The sequence below is a fragment of the Pleurodeles waltl genome, chromosome 2_2 (assembly GCF_031143425.1).
Source record: "Pleurodeles waltl isolate 20211129_DDA chromosome 2_2, aPleWal1.hap1.20221129, whole genome shotgun sequence".
Taxonomy (NCBI): domain Eukaryota; kingdom Metazoa; phylum Chordata; class Amphibia; order Caudata; family Salamandridae; genus Pleurodeles; species Pleurodeles waltl.
This window is the reverse complement of record NC_090439.1, coordinates 716,738,244-716,753,247: the sequence shown is the minus strand read 5'-3', so window position 1 is coordinate 716,753,247 and position 15,004 is coordinate 716,738,244. Positions and strand designations below refer to the sequence as shown.

At 43.6% G+C, this 15,004-nt stretch overlaps 1 protein-coding gene across 4 annotated transcripts in view; it reads left to right on the top strand.

Moving 5' to 3' along the window:
* PPP1R42 (protein phosphatase 1 regulatory subunit 42) overlaps positions 1-15,004 on the top strand; it is a 433,409-nt gene that overhangs the window by 54,241 nt on the left and 364,164 nt on the right. Inside the window, exon 2 of one of the 4 annotated variants that reach the window (XM_069220285.1) lies at positions 3,320-3,691. The exons of 2 other annotated variants lie outside the window; for them this stretch is intronic. The gene's annotated coding sequence lies outside the window, so the exon portion shown is untranslated. Of the gene's footprint in view, positions 1-3,319; positions 3,692-15,004 lie in introns of those variants that run through there. One more of the 4 variants, XM_069220288.1, reaches the window with a different exon arrangement.

Here is a 15,004-nt window from a genome sequence, read left to right as displayed (position 1 = left end):
ACTCCGTGTATTTCAGAAAACGAGCAGCACAAGCTTGGGCTAAAACTGTCTGCATTTGCAAAAGAAACTCATTGGCTTACTTTTAAATCCTAATTCATGCTGAATTGGGAACACTTATTGCCGAAGTTATGGTATAATTTCCTTGCTATCTCTTTGCACTTACTTGCTACTATGTCGGTTGTTTTATGACTCAAAAGAATGCATTTCATTACCTAAATTTCAATCTTTGTATGATATTATCATCACTGCATCAAACTGTTGCAATTTCGCACTTACAAGAACAGTGTGGTTTAAGGTCACAGCCTGGCCACTGCCTTAACCTTTAAGTCCTCTGTTACTTGTCTGCACCCTGTTATTTGTGTGACCAATATAAAATGTGCCTTATTTTTGTATAACTATTGACGTGAGTAGATATCCACATCCAAGTGAGTTGATTGTAACCTGTAGGCAACTGTCCTACAAATTGATTCGCAGAAATATCTCAGAAAATGTGCACGGCCTTTTTTGTGAAACAACTCCGATTTTGCAATTTGACATTTGACCTATTAGGTCGGTTCACAAAGTAAGGAATTGTAAAAAGTCCAGACCGCTCCTCAAACTAATATTCCTTAGACAGGTCACAATTGTGCCTCACTGCGATTGATCACAATCACAGGGAAGATGGCCTGCAGTGGTCAACAGATTACCATTCCCATAATTTCTTTTAAATGAACCTTTTTTAGGGTCGAGCCTGCGTTGCATGCGCTTGCGCTTGTTTTTAATGCAACCCAATTTACTTAAGGAAACGGATCACTTTAAAAAAATCTATTTTAAACATTTCAGTGAGATGGACAACTTCCACCAAAGGTTTTACTCTAATTCACAAAGAGGAAGGGGTCCAACGGAGACCATTTCACTCTTGGGAATAGGTTACTACCCCAACTTGTGAGCCAGTAACTTTTCATTGGTTTGCGGCCGAAATTCCACTCACAAATCATTGATACATAGTTATTGAAATGCAGCCTGGAAGGGACGACCACAATGCGCCCTCTCCAAAGTGGGACTCAGTAAATATCTGGAATACCAATTTAGGGGTCGGTAAAAGTTTACTGACTCCTAAAATAGGCTTCGTTCATAAGTCTCAAACACTCACAAATTCCAAATTGGCAAAATAGGTTAATATATCTGGCCCTTTATGATTCCCAGGTGAAATTCCATTGAAGTGTACGGGACCGTTGAGACTAACCATGAGTGAAGCTGTGCTTGAGTGAGTGAAATATGAGGTCTCTGTAACTGTGTACTTGACTAGCAAGAGCTGTTCTTTATCCTGTATATACAGTGGGGCTCATGTGCCGAAGAACTTTTTTTATAAACACCAGAGCATTGAGATAACTCAAAGGATTATGAAACAAGAAGGGGATTTCATTCTGAACTTCAGTCTTGTGGTTTATGTCAAGTTAGACAGGCTGTAACGCCTGGAAACGGTCACACCTGCCACTGCACATAGTGTTACGGGCTGTCATTTTCTCATCGCCTGCAGAGGTTTCCAGGCCTAGTACTTTGACACATGCATCCTTTGAAGAAACAAACACTGGATTGTGAAAAGGCTGCTAATTGTTTTAAGAGAGACCACAGAAAATCTAACATCCAGGACGGTTTCACAGATTGATGAAATACGCCTTTTTTCTTCTAGCTTTCAACATTACCTGTAATGAGGACTGTACTGTGGAGCACCCCTCAATAACTACACTGAAAATAATTAAATAAGCCTGACTTGATTGAGTGCCCCCCAATCCCATAATCTTGTAATTTGCTCACCTCCTCAATTAGTCTTTTATTTTTTTTTCCCATAAAATTTACGCTTGTTAGACCTATAGACTGCCCATCTGCCCTGGCTGTCTTTCGAGACTTTCCTTTTAGCCTGGACGAATTGTGGAACAGTATCACTATCCAGCGCTTGTGTAAGTAATGAATGATTAAAAGGTGCATTGGAGGCATGGATCCATGTAAAGCCTGCAGTCTCCATCGTGACATCTTAGTCATATAACTCTGGAATGCTGGAAATGTACGATGTTAGTATTCGAGTTTGTGTACTATCTAACAGCCTCAAATTCGTTTGAAAGCACTGACGTGTTTTTGTATAGTGTCTGCTGTCAGATAGAAACACACAGTGCTAACCTACCACCAGGACTCGACATTGAAGCGCAAAAGTGCTGGCACTCAGTATTCCAAAGTGCAGGTACTGTCCGTTTGAAAGAAATGCAGGTAGAACGCATGTCCATTTGAAGGACTCTCTGCCACTTTTACAGTGTCCCTCCAAATCAATGAATGTGATCTGATTAAATTGTCACTAAACCTGGCCAGTCTTTCTAAAAATCTTTGCCCAGCTGCTTTCATGAAAGGTCATATCAATACCTTGGCACCCATTATGTGGCTGTGGGTACATCAAGTTCACTATATCCATAGAGAGTGACTCTTTTCTAACAGAGACTTTTGATAAATTTCTGCTAGATTTCCCCAAATACTTAGCCCTTTGCAGACCGCAGGTTTTCTAATATCTTTTTTTATTTCCCCTTCTCCATAAACAGTGGTCACATTTAACTCCCACAATACACTTTCTGTCTTTTTCCAAGGATTCAGAGGTCCGTCTTAATCACAAGACCGAGGCGTGATGTCACTATACATCTGCTGAATAAAAGACAATTGTCAGTACTGGATACAATGGACACCCCTTACTTTTTTCCCAGTTTGAAACATGCGTAAGCAAGTGACACTTGAAAAAGCCAAAGAAAGCACCCTTTTTGAATACATAGAACCATATCCATACTTCATCATTTGGTTGTGCTCCTTCAGGGCTGGGGTGGAAGGGTTATGTGGGGGGACGTTAGGGTGCCAAAATGCCAAAATCCTTCTTACCATCATGAAATCCCCACAGCTAGCCTGCCAGTTACCATCTCCAGGATCGCAGTCAATTTTAGTTCTCTATCACTCAGTCCAGTCTATCAATGCCAACCGCCTGGTTACTATCTACGGCATTGCAGATGGTTTGGTAATTTGCCAAAGTAGACAGCAACAGAAAAGATTTCTGGCAATGCGCCCCTTTGATGGGCCCATTGGGCAATACAGCACCTGTCCAACGAGGAGCACAACCCGATGAGGAAGCATGCCTCTTCAGTGGGAAGGAGCCTTTGCATTCTTTGGCCTGAAGGGTCTTTGTACACACAATTTGTTCAGAAGTACTCATCCATACGGAACTGCATACCATGTATTGTTATTTGTAATTAATCAGTAGGACATGTGCTCGACTGATCAACCTCCCTTCCATTTCTTTTTGCATTAGATACTTGAAAGACGCCACAGGAGGAAGAAGCCAATACAGAAAAAAAACTTCAAGGTGACGCAAGTGCATGTGGTACTGCACATACAGATCTAGGACACACCAGCTGTAATGAGGCTCTAAAAACTGTTAGCCAAGTCAGTTTACTGAAGAGTTCAAGGTGGGAAGAGCAACAAGAACTGGAGGAAAATTAAACAGAAACCAAAGGATCAAAAATATCACACATGAGGGCAAAATACCTGTGACAAAAACAGACTAAAACATTGCAAGTCTAAGAGTGCCCTTAAGAGTGGCAGAAGAAACACGCTACCATCAGGAAACAGAAATAAAAGAAAAGGCACGAAGAACTTGAAAGACCTACATTTGATTACAGAGGTATTTGTCTTAAACTGTGTCTTTAGTGGTTGTTCTATGCAAGATGGCTACATGGTGTCTCTCCTTGGCCCTGAAACACTGTCACAATCTCCATGTCCCTCAAAACTCTCTTGCATTTCAGTACTTCTTTTTTATTTTATTTTTACATACTTTACAACAAAGCTGTGTTACAGCAACAATAAGTGTGAAATACAAATTAGTTTGCACAGTTCAAGCATAACATATGGATAGCAACACAGCATCACATCACATTATATATTACTTTATAGGTGACAAAGCATAAACCAGCAGAACACAAACTAACGTTTGCAAGACATGCGCCTGACATCAGTGCACCACATGCTGAAACTATTCAGGGGGTGCCTAGTACCCCAGGCAGGGGTAGTCTCCGTCTGAGAAGCAAGAAACAAAACTAGGGGTGACCAAATGTCTTTGGGGCCCAACCTCGCAGTCAGTTCCTCTGCCGGGGCTCTGGATGTCGCCCCAGTACAATGCAACCTGTCTTTCAGCCAGAAGCAATAGTACGGCAGTCAGGCGCCTAACCCCTGCCGGGACAACCCTTGCATAACCTAGGAGGGACACTAAGGGGGCGCACTGAGGCCTGTAATCTGTAATGTGCTTAATAACCTGGTGGACCTCTGACCAGAAGCGGGTCACAGGGGGACACTCCCAAGCCAGGTGCATGAAGGCGGCATCAGGTATTCCGAATCTTTGACATCATCTGTCCTCCAAGGGGGCCATATTGTGTAGCTGCACTGGTGTGCAGAAGCCGAAGTCCGTGAGTGGGAGACAGAGCAGAAGTCTGAGTGCAGCAGTATCGCCACTGCTCTGTCAACAGAGGGGAGCCCAGTTCCGCTCCCCACGCATCTCGGGCTTTCCGGACTGTCACCGGAGCCTTCTCTTCCATGGTTGCATAAAGGCAAGACATCAGTTTATGAGGGGGTTACTGGGCCATCACTGCATCCAGTGCATACAGTGTTGGAGGGGGCCACTGGGAAAGTGTTGTGCCTTTGATGCATTGCTGTCCATTGTCTGTGATATAGGAAGACATTTAGGGACACGTAGGATGGGTGCGCCAGTATATATTACAGAGTGATAAAGCAGTCCTCCAGAAAGAGGTCCCCCAGTGTAGAAAGCTGCAATCTCTTCAGCAAGCGCCCTCATCCGCCAAGGCCGGGAGCATAGGGTTCTTAGCAAGCAGAACGTTTGGTGCATAGAGACTATTCAGGCGGGCATGGTGATGTACTCTGTCCCATGTTAGAATTGTGCAGGCCACAGTGTTGATTGCCGTGCAAGATCTTTTAACAGGGTGCCAGAGGGCAACGTTTAGGGGCATGGGGCCACACTATCCGCCTCAAACACTGTGTGCTGTTGAAATGGGGAGGAGTGGAACCACATATGCAAAAATTGTGCTTGCACACAGTAGTCATATAAGTTAATGTTTGGAGCGCAGAGGCTCCCCTGCTCAAAAGGAAGAATCCGTTTTTCCCATGATATTCTAGGCTGTTTACCAGCTCAGGTCACTGTAATGAAGTTAGAACACAGCCGTCTAAGGAAGACTGACAAGAGAGGAATGGGAATATTAAGGAAGAGATACACAAATTTAGGAAGGATCACCATTTAGGCAATTGCAATGCTCCCCGCCATCGGGATGTGAAGTTTGATCTAGCCCAAAAGCGACTCCTTCAGCCAGTGCATGAGAGTACCGTACTTTGCCCTCCACAACTTGTCAATGCCCTTGCTTATTCACACACCAAGGTAACGGACCAGCTCAGTAGCCCACTGTAGAGGGTATGCTGAGTTAAATCTAGTTGTCGCAGGGGTGAGGAAATAATATTGACTTGGACCAGTTAATAAAGATACCTTTGTAGCGGCTAAATCTTATAACCTCCCTAATTATTGGGGGATACATTAGTGTGTGACTCTCCAATATAAATTGTAACATCATCCGCATACAAGACTAGCACCCTCCTATCAGAGAATGCCAGCCCTCTATGTGAATGGTATTGGTGCAGTCTGGCGGCCAGTGGCTCTATTGCAAACAGAAGAGGGACAGTGGGCACCCCTGTCTGGTGCCCCTGGTAATGGAAAAGGAGGGAGTAACCTTGTTGCTACTGTGGAGGTGTGCAGAGGTAAGCATGTAGAGACGTTTGATCCAATTAATGAATTCCAGACCGAGTCCGAGGCTCTCCAGGAGCCGGAATAAATATGGCCACTCCAGTTAAACAAATGCTTTACTGGTGTTGAGGAGTACCACCACCACACCAAGGTGAGGGTCTATGGAATGCGTAAGTGCAAAATTGTGTGCAAAATATGGGCTCTGGAGCGCCCTGGGATAAAGCCAGACTGATCAGGATGCACTATGTCCAGTAGCAGTGGTTGTAAATCAGTTTGGCAAGGATTTTATTAGCAAGAGGAGTCAATATGGGTCACAGTGGTTCAGCGGCTTGCCAGGTTTAAGGATAGTAACAATAACCACTTCAAACTCCTCTAGTCCCACCCTCACCCATTTCAGCATACCCAACATGTTGAAATCCCACAAACCCGAGGACCTACCAACCCAGCCACCACGCTCCGGCTCCGCTACTCTAGTTTGGTGTCTGGAGTCAAATGATAGCTTGGGCTACTTAGCATCCTCTTTGCCCATTGTGCTCTGATCTGGGCCCTCAACCTACCTGTAAAACAAACTGCAAAGTCAGCAGACGTCTAGTCAGGACTGTCTACTAGCTACATCCAAAACGTATTGTCTAAGAACCAGTCATATGTCCAGGCAGTTCCTCCGTCCTAGGTGTGTGGGCAGAGGAGTGCAATCTTTACACTAATGTGCTACCAATAGCACCTGACCAATCTAGGTGCAGGGATGCTCATCCCAACACAATGGCACCATGCAGTCACCCAAAATAGCCTCAGTTTCTTAATGAGGTCAGGTGTATAGGCCCTCAGGTCCTGTCACAACCCCCAGACCATGCGGTCAGTGCAGGCAGCACGAGCGGACCCAACAGCACATGGTAAATCCAGTACAGGCCAGCAGGGATAAGCTGCCTGACGACGCCCCCAAAGTTGGCAGTGTTCTACAGGCAGTGTCTTTGCACATTTCAGCAGCCACGCACTGCAGCGTCACCGACAGCCGTCATCTATAGTTCCCACGAGATTCCGCATCTTCTCCTCCCGGCCTAAGTCTATTTGGCTGCAGTTTCCCTACCACTCCTCACGTCCTCCTTTGTCTCTCCTCCCCAGCGGCCCCTCACAGCCTAAGGCTCCAGTTGGCACACCTCCCGGGTGGTAGCATCAGTGCAAGGTGCTACCGCTCACTGCCTAGAGGCACTCCAACCCACGGGCCTAGGCCTGCAGGGCTCCCGCAGACAGGCCTCAGCATCTGCTCAGTGCTCTCTGCCGCATACATGCTGCCCCAGAAAGGTACGGCGGGCACCGTTGCTCGTTTTGACCTCACGGAGTGTAGGCAGGCTATTTGTGTGACCCGCTGTGCCCTGTAGACCAGCGGTCTTCAAACTTCTTGATGCAGAGACCCCCCCTTTCAAAACTGTCAAAATGTTTTAGGCGTAAGGACCCCTTCCTGACAAAACATTCTAGAACCTGGTACTCCTCATCATCGACAACCATAAATGTCCCCAGTTCCCACAGCAAATCATTATTATGGTAGAGAAATAATATTAAAACGTGTTTATCAAATCAAAGGTTTGTGGGTGACTCCTAATTATCTTAGTTTGCTGTTGTTGTTGGCTTCAGTCATGTTTGGGGAGGGGAAATGTCCTTGAGAGTCTGAGCACGGAGAACCATGTGATAGCGCTTCCCAACCCGGTAGTATAACATCCTGTGCTCTGACCATGCACCTTATGGCTTAATTAATGTGTGCACCTGCAACACACTGCTTTCTTTTTCTGATGCTGCCTGAGAGTGAGAGCTGGCCTAGGTGCAGGGGTGCAGCCATATGCTGAGGCAGGCACTGTCTGGGCAGGAGAGCAGCTGTGGCAGCATTTAGCACAGTACTGTAGGACAGTGCATATCTGCACGATTTAAAGGTCAGGTGCCCATCACATTAAAAAACACATATACAGGGTTCAATTTAGCCCAAAATTAAGTCAGTGGTTGCTCCTTGAGACCCTCACGGGTGAGTAGTTGCACTATATAAGAACGCCAATTGATTGGTTGAATGAGGCATGCACCAAAGTGGAGGCACAGGCAGCAGCGCAAAAAAGAAACATAACTGTTGCTTGCCGCCCGGCCTGAGTGAGTCTCAGCTGTGGCCAGACTGCTGCAGCCAGTGCTACCAGTGCCAGCTATATTGTGATAAGTGAACTGTACTCACTGATGCATCAGTGCTGTGTGCAGTACAGTGCTCCAATTCTTGTCAACCTCCCACCATCCACAAGGGAATGGGTAGCCAGGCCAAAAAGCTGTTGAAGTGCATTAAAAAAAAAAAAGGAACTGAGATCCTGCATGCAATAGGGATGGTGTGAGTGAGTGTGGGGGCGGGGTCAAAGATGTGGCCAAAAACAAAATATTCTGTATGTTTTTAGATCTCTCACCCTCAGGTAGCTACATATAAAACACACAGCTTAAAAGAAAATTAAATACAAAAAATTGTTACTCATTGGGAAATGCACAATAGTAGGTTATGACACCTCTATTAATGCACTGGAGTGGTCTGTGTGTAACCAGGGAGCCACACAATTAAATCTTGGGTGGTGCCGTGGAAAATAGTCACTTGTGTATTTTTAGTGCTACAACGTCACAGCCTGTGACAGAAAGCAATGTGAATGTGTAAGTCATTTTTTTAAACTTACATTACACACAGTAGAAAATATACTGTTACAAAACGCATTAAAACTTTTGTGATAAAATGGTGCTTCCAAAATATAGATTTTAGCAATACCCAGACTGTGTAACGCAATTTTGCTTTTTACATAACTGCCCCTTCAACATCTCCTTGGGGTAGTAAGCACTATGTGAATACAACTACAATTAAAAGCACTCACATCACAGCTCAGTTGTTAATTGCACTACCACTTAAAAATAATAAATCTTTGTTATCACAAAGATTCATCAATTAAAGTCAGTACCGGCTCCCAGCATCCTTTACATTTGCAGATTAACCCGTAGCACACATTTGCATTTCTTTCAGGCAGCAGGCATTTTTGATACAGTGGCTCACACCATCCTTCCTTCTTGCCTTTAAAATGTTGGTATTTGTAACAATGCCTTATATTGGATCACCTCTTACTTTTCCAGTCGTCAGCAAGCTGCTTATCTCCCCTTTTTAGGTTCTACTCTAGAATTGTTGAGCACGGAGTTCCCCAAGGCTCTTCTGTCAGCACTGGCTTATTTATTGTTATGTTGCTCCTTTACCAAAATTCATACAAGCATTCAGTTAATTAATTGCCACATATACAGATGATACCCACATAATTACTAATTTAACTAGGTATCACTCCTATTCCAAACTGCAGTTCCACCAGTGCAGGACATAAGTATGAATTCTGATTCCCTTGAGATCAACACAGACAAATCAGAGATGCTAATGGCAGTAGAAGACTCCTTGGTCCAGTAGATGGTGGCCTACCAACACAGGAGACATCCCCTCTTTTACTTCAGTTTTAAATCTTGGCTTCCTTTTCAACCATTTTCTTTGACTTACTTCTCAAATCAATACGGTTTCAGCATCTTGCTTTTGCCTCTTAAGGTCTTCCATAAAAATCACTCCTTTCCTCCTTCACATTGCCTGCGAAGTAGTGTTTCAGGCTATCATTTAATACTGACTGGACTCCTACAACTCACTTTACACTAGAACTGCCAGATTCTTCCTTGACTAAATTGCAAAGGATTTAAAATGGTGCATCTTGGCTAATCTTTGGTCTTCCGTCACTTTCTTATCAGCTATTGACTGGCTACCATCACAAAGCATATGGTCTTTAAGTGTCTTTGCATGGTACATTCCTCTCTACTGGTTAGATTGGTGTATCTGCTATACTCCCGGTTGCTCCATGAGGTATTGCCCTTAACTTTTTTTAAGACCTCCAGGGAAAAGTGGTGGGGAGATCGCTCCTACTCCTGCCTGTTTGGAACAAACTGCTCCTCACCCAGTGTTGAATCGATGAGAGCTTCATCTTCCTTAAAAAAACTCAAAACACTGATTTTGCCATCTGTTTTTCTTTCATCAGCTAGCATCAGTTGCCATTCAGTACTCTCCTTCTTTTGGTGCCAGTATATCATTTTGGGCGACAGTTTTAGGGCTGTATAAATTCATAATAGATACAATAGTGCTGAAATTCACTTTCAGGGTCAGCATCTTTGATGGTGGGTTCTCCCTTAAGTTGGGATTGTGGCTGAGTTCCTGTAACACTTTGCTTCTTTGACCAGAGTGGGAGAACAGGAGCTGGATTGCCTTGCAAGGAGATGATTTAGTCCCTGATTGCCTGAAGAGTTACTCAAGGCGAGTGTGACTGGCAAACCATCATGGAGGATGTCTTAATGACCAATACGTTATTGATGTTTGAAACAGCTATTGGATCTTTACTTTAGAGTACAATTCCTAATTGGGAAGGGGGAAGCCTTTTGGGTCTTTGCCTTATATAGATGGATAGCTGTAGTCCTGTGGGTGCCTATGCTACCAGAATACATTGACCGTGATCAGCCCTTTTCAAGGTGCAGGTACCCAATCCAAAAACTACAAGACCAGTTGGACACACTAAAAACTTGGGCGCTGTCCTGATTGGACACTGACTACTCCACCTGCTGGGAATCTAGCTGTTTCGATGCTGAGTTTTGGGTGAAGGCTCATCTATTTTTCATTACTTGCCATTTTCAGTTGCCTAGCTCCAATCTGTGGCAACCCAAAAGGCCATGTTTATCCAACTGTCCCATGGTGCTCTTCATCTGTGGTAGTTCGGCTTCTATAATGGGAGAAAGGCCTGGCTCTAATCTTAATCAATAATCACTAAATCAGTACAAGGCCCAAAAATGTTATAGAAAAACATGCACTTTTCATCCTAATGGCATTTAGTTTATCATCTTCATCTCTTTTATCCTGTTCTACTAACCTATTTTCTTGAAGTGCTCATATCATTTCTGAATGCATTCTTGTATATGAACCAAACTGAATTGCAGGAAAAGACTACTTCATCTTGGATTGGGTGCCTCAGAATTTTCTGGACTGTGCAACCCCTTTCCCAAAACCAGTAGCTTTGGCTTGGCACTGGAAGAAGCCCAAATTTGACATCCTCTGCCCAGTGCTGAATTCTGCAATGCTGCTGCATTCCTTCTTGCTGAGTGGCCTTCAGAACTTGTCACCACAAGTGGAGAAACACTATTGTCGTCTAGGCGGCAAGGACGCCTAACCACTCAGTGACCACAGCATCCAGCAACCTGCTGCAAGGCTGAATGAGGAGTGCAACATCTTTTCCTGAACGTTTGCATTCTTTGGTAAGATCTCAGCACAGATGGAAAAACAGCAAGACTTAACTGTGAGTTTTCTCTCCCATGAGTGTCGGTGCCTAAAGGAGTAACTGAAAGTAAGGGCCTGATTTAGAGTTTTGCAGTGGGGGTTACTCCGTCACAAACCTGATGGATAACCCGTCCACTGCATTACAATCCCATAATAGCCTATGAAGTCTTAATTGCTAATTTTCTACCCCATGACGGTCAATGCCTGAAGGAGTACCTTTTGGTTTGACAGTAAAAGAAGGATTGAAAGATATTGAATCAGTCACATATTTAATTTTTCTTTGTGGGTAACCAGGTGAAGTTAGGGAAGGAAGCTGGTAGATGTAAGTGGGCAGTAATCTGTGTTTATTTTCTCTCCCTGGTCTGGCAAGTGCTGGTTGGGTTCCGTGAGATAAGATGCAGGAGTCTAATAGTTAGCTTTTGAAACTTCGAAGTATTGCAGCTTCAACATCCATTTTCTACTCTAGTCGTAGCTCATGGTGACCAATAAGAGCTAGTATGTAATGCACCTTAAAGAATTTAGACCCACAGACTTGTGACTACAGTGGATTTTTCTGTTTCCTTTATTAACACATTCCCCCAAGGTTCAACTCCTATTTCCAGTCTCTCCTTTCCCTCCTCAATGCATCCTCAACTCTCACCACCTCCAAAGAACTTGCCTGATACCACTCAACCCAGCCTCAGGTCGCGGTGAGAGAAGACTCCTCATCTTGCTCTTTTTGGAAGTTTGCTGTGGGAGCATTGAAAGAGTGTTGGTATATCAGTCTGGCTTCTTCTCAGCCCTCAATTGTCTCTTCTTGTAGGACACATTACCAAAACTTGATGCAGTCCTTCGACTACAGGCTGTTGCCAGAAATAGGGCCTGTCACAACAGTGACGGATATTCCATCCACCGAAACCTAAATCCAATTATATCCATTGGGATATAGTTTTCAGCGGACAGGATATCTGTCACAGTTATGACAGAGTAACCCATTGGCCAAGTTCTAAATCAGGCCCATAGTCTTGCAACAATAGGTTGGGATGTCTATTTCTGCTGTGATCTGAGCGCTACCCCTTTGACCTCCTTTTCTTTCCCTTGGTCTCTTTTAAAGGCAGAGCTTGCTTCTTCTACAGTGATCTGTGTGCCAAATAATGTATTTCTGGTCAACATACGATTCTGATTTCAACTGTCTGACTGACTTCTATTCAGGGCTGCAAATAATGGACTAGCAACTATTGACCCCTGTGTATTAAGGAGGGACTTCACAGGTAAAGGTGGGGACACCCTGTCACTCTTGGGTACGTGATTGCAGTGTGATAACATTGGTTGCCTGGGTTACCAGGGGTAGACAAATAGTACCAACACAGGATGCTGGCCAAAAGCTCACATCCAGTATTTATTCTCCTTCAACCTTGCAACGTGTCGCCTAAATTTGGAATTATTTTATGGCCCATTTAAAGAAACTACTTCCTCGGAAGGTAGTAAAAACGAAGCAGAATCACCAGGCAACATGGCAGGAGTTAGATATCACAGCGTGAGGGCACATCGCTTAGTGTTACCACATAATGGTGGTCCACACAATACTAAGTAAAATGCTTACAATTTAAGAAATAGACATGTTCATCATGAAAGTCAACTGTCACAGTTTGTTAGCAGTAACTGCCTTAATAGATGTTATGTGGGCATCTAAGAAAATAAATGCCCGATACAGTGTAAATGGAGCCATGCCCTCTGTTCTCTTGTTTGCTCACTCCCTCTTTTGAATGTGCGGTGCCAGCCCCAGTGTAACACCGTGTTAGCTCTGCCTCACCTGCTGTCAGGCAGGAGACAGATGAAAAATGCCTCACAAACCTTTGTGCAATGACAAATGCGCTGTCCCTTTGAGAAGAAGTGGGAAATGCAATTTTAAACATACGCTTTCCCGTTTTCACTTTGTTTAATTGCCATTACTGTGGCTATGGTCAGTGTTTTTTTCAAATTCTCAAAATCAGTAGTTATCAATATTTACACGTTTCGACAAAAAAAAAAAAAAACGTTTTCAAAAGCTGTAACGAGCTCTCCTTTACAGAAGGGGTCAATAGCTTGCACAGAGTGCCATAAAATACTTCCTTCGCTTCAAATTTTAGAGACGGTATTGTAACACACAGTGTTTTATAAAATGTGTGTAACTTTTCCTCTACAGCTCTTTGCTTCTTAAGTGGAAAGCACTCTAGCAGTGAGTATGTTGCAGGACCAAAGTTCTTCAAAGTCTCCCCGAGCTTGTTCTAAAATAGAAGTGCGACTTCCAAACAAATTACGTTGTACACTTAGTAGACTAGTGAGTTTTTGGATTTTAACTTTTTTACTATGTGAAATACTGGAGTCCCGTTTTCTTGTCAAAGTGAAGGGTGCGGTAGATTTTGCTTTTTTTCAACCTTTTGTTCCAAGGTCCTTGGCTGTCTTCTTGCCTGTGATGTCAAATTCTGTGAATTACTACAATGGCCAGTTTTTACGCTCACTGCTCTCAGCACAGAGAACCATCTGTTGAAGTAGCCTGCTGGGATAGTTTTCTTTCTCATGCCACATTCTACATCAAAATCAACCGTCTCCCTCATGAGTTTCCAAAACGTTATTTTTTAAATGCTTTTCTGCTGGCATTTCTTTAAATAGAAAAGCTATCTATCACACAATTCGGAAGGTGAAGGTGTATAGGTTAAGGGTCTGGCTAAGGTCTGTCAGGGCAAGAAATACAGAAATAAGAAAATATTGGTAACTAGCAGACCAAGATTACACAGGGAATCAGAAGAGAAGGGAGATCCATTGGATCACCAGGGAGCAAAAAAAATCAAGTTCCTAAGAACCGCCAGTCAGGAGACAATTCAACATTCAGAATAACTAACACCTAAGACATACATATAACTGTGGGATGTAGGACACGTTCAGTAACTTCCTCACCCACAAGTGTGTTCACAGATACTAAAGGCAAAATATTAGCATGTAGAATATACATGCAAGCAAAGGGTATGTGGAGTTGTAATAAGTAGGATATACTTACAAGCACAGGGTCTGTGGAGCTGATAACTTTGTTGATGTTATAAAACTTAATGTAAAGACAATACAGTGGATGAGAAACGTCGACTACATTTTGAGCTGTGCTCACAAATCCAGGCAAACATGCAGGAACATGTAAAGCATTAACAGCAGAGCCGAGGTTCGTAATTCGCATCTTTAATAGACAAGGAGCTAGAGATGAGTAGTGCTTAACAGGAAAGAAGGAAACATTGGTAGAAAGTCCTGCCATGTATAAAAGCAGACTGCTGAGAATTGGGAACAAAGGACCGGGGAAAGGATGACAAGGACTGTGAAAAGAATAACCATAGAAGTAATGTGGGTGAAAGATATAAGGATATACTGAAATAGTGTTACCTCAGAAACAGTGAAAGTTAAGGAAACAGTGGTAGTTCAAGGAAAAAACGGTGCTAGTTCAAGAAGAAAGGATACCCTGTTGCTATATAGTACAGGTTCGGGAGAGAAGGATTGTTAAAGACCATAAAGCAGGAATCTTCAGAAACTGAGGGTCTGCTAAACATGAACAATGCATCAATAAGGAATGCTGGACGGAAGCAAACAAAGGCTTTATTGATCACATGCCTCAAGTGTGAAGAAGTTAGAACCCATGTGGCTGACAGGTGCTATTTCCTCCACCCATCCTTGGTGATCAGGGGTGGAGACTCTAGGAAATGCAGGCTGTATCTTGAAAAGCATGCAGGCTCCACAAAGCTAGGCGTGAATCTGGAAAGCAAGTCAAGTTCTAGACATTTTACTGGAAGCCAGACATCAGTATTGGGAAATGCAAAAAGGTCAAGGGATTAGAGAAATGTAGTCTTTGG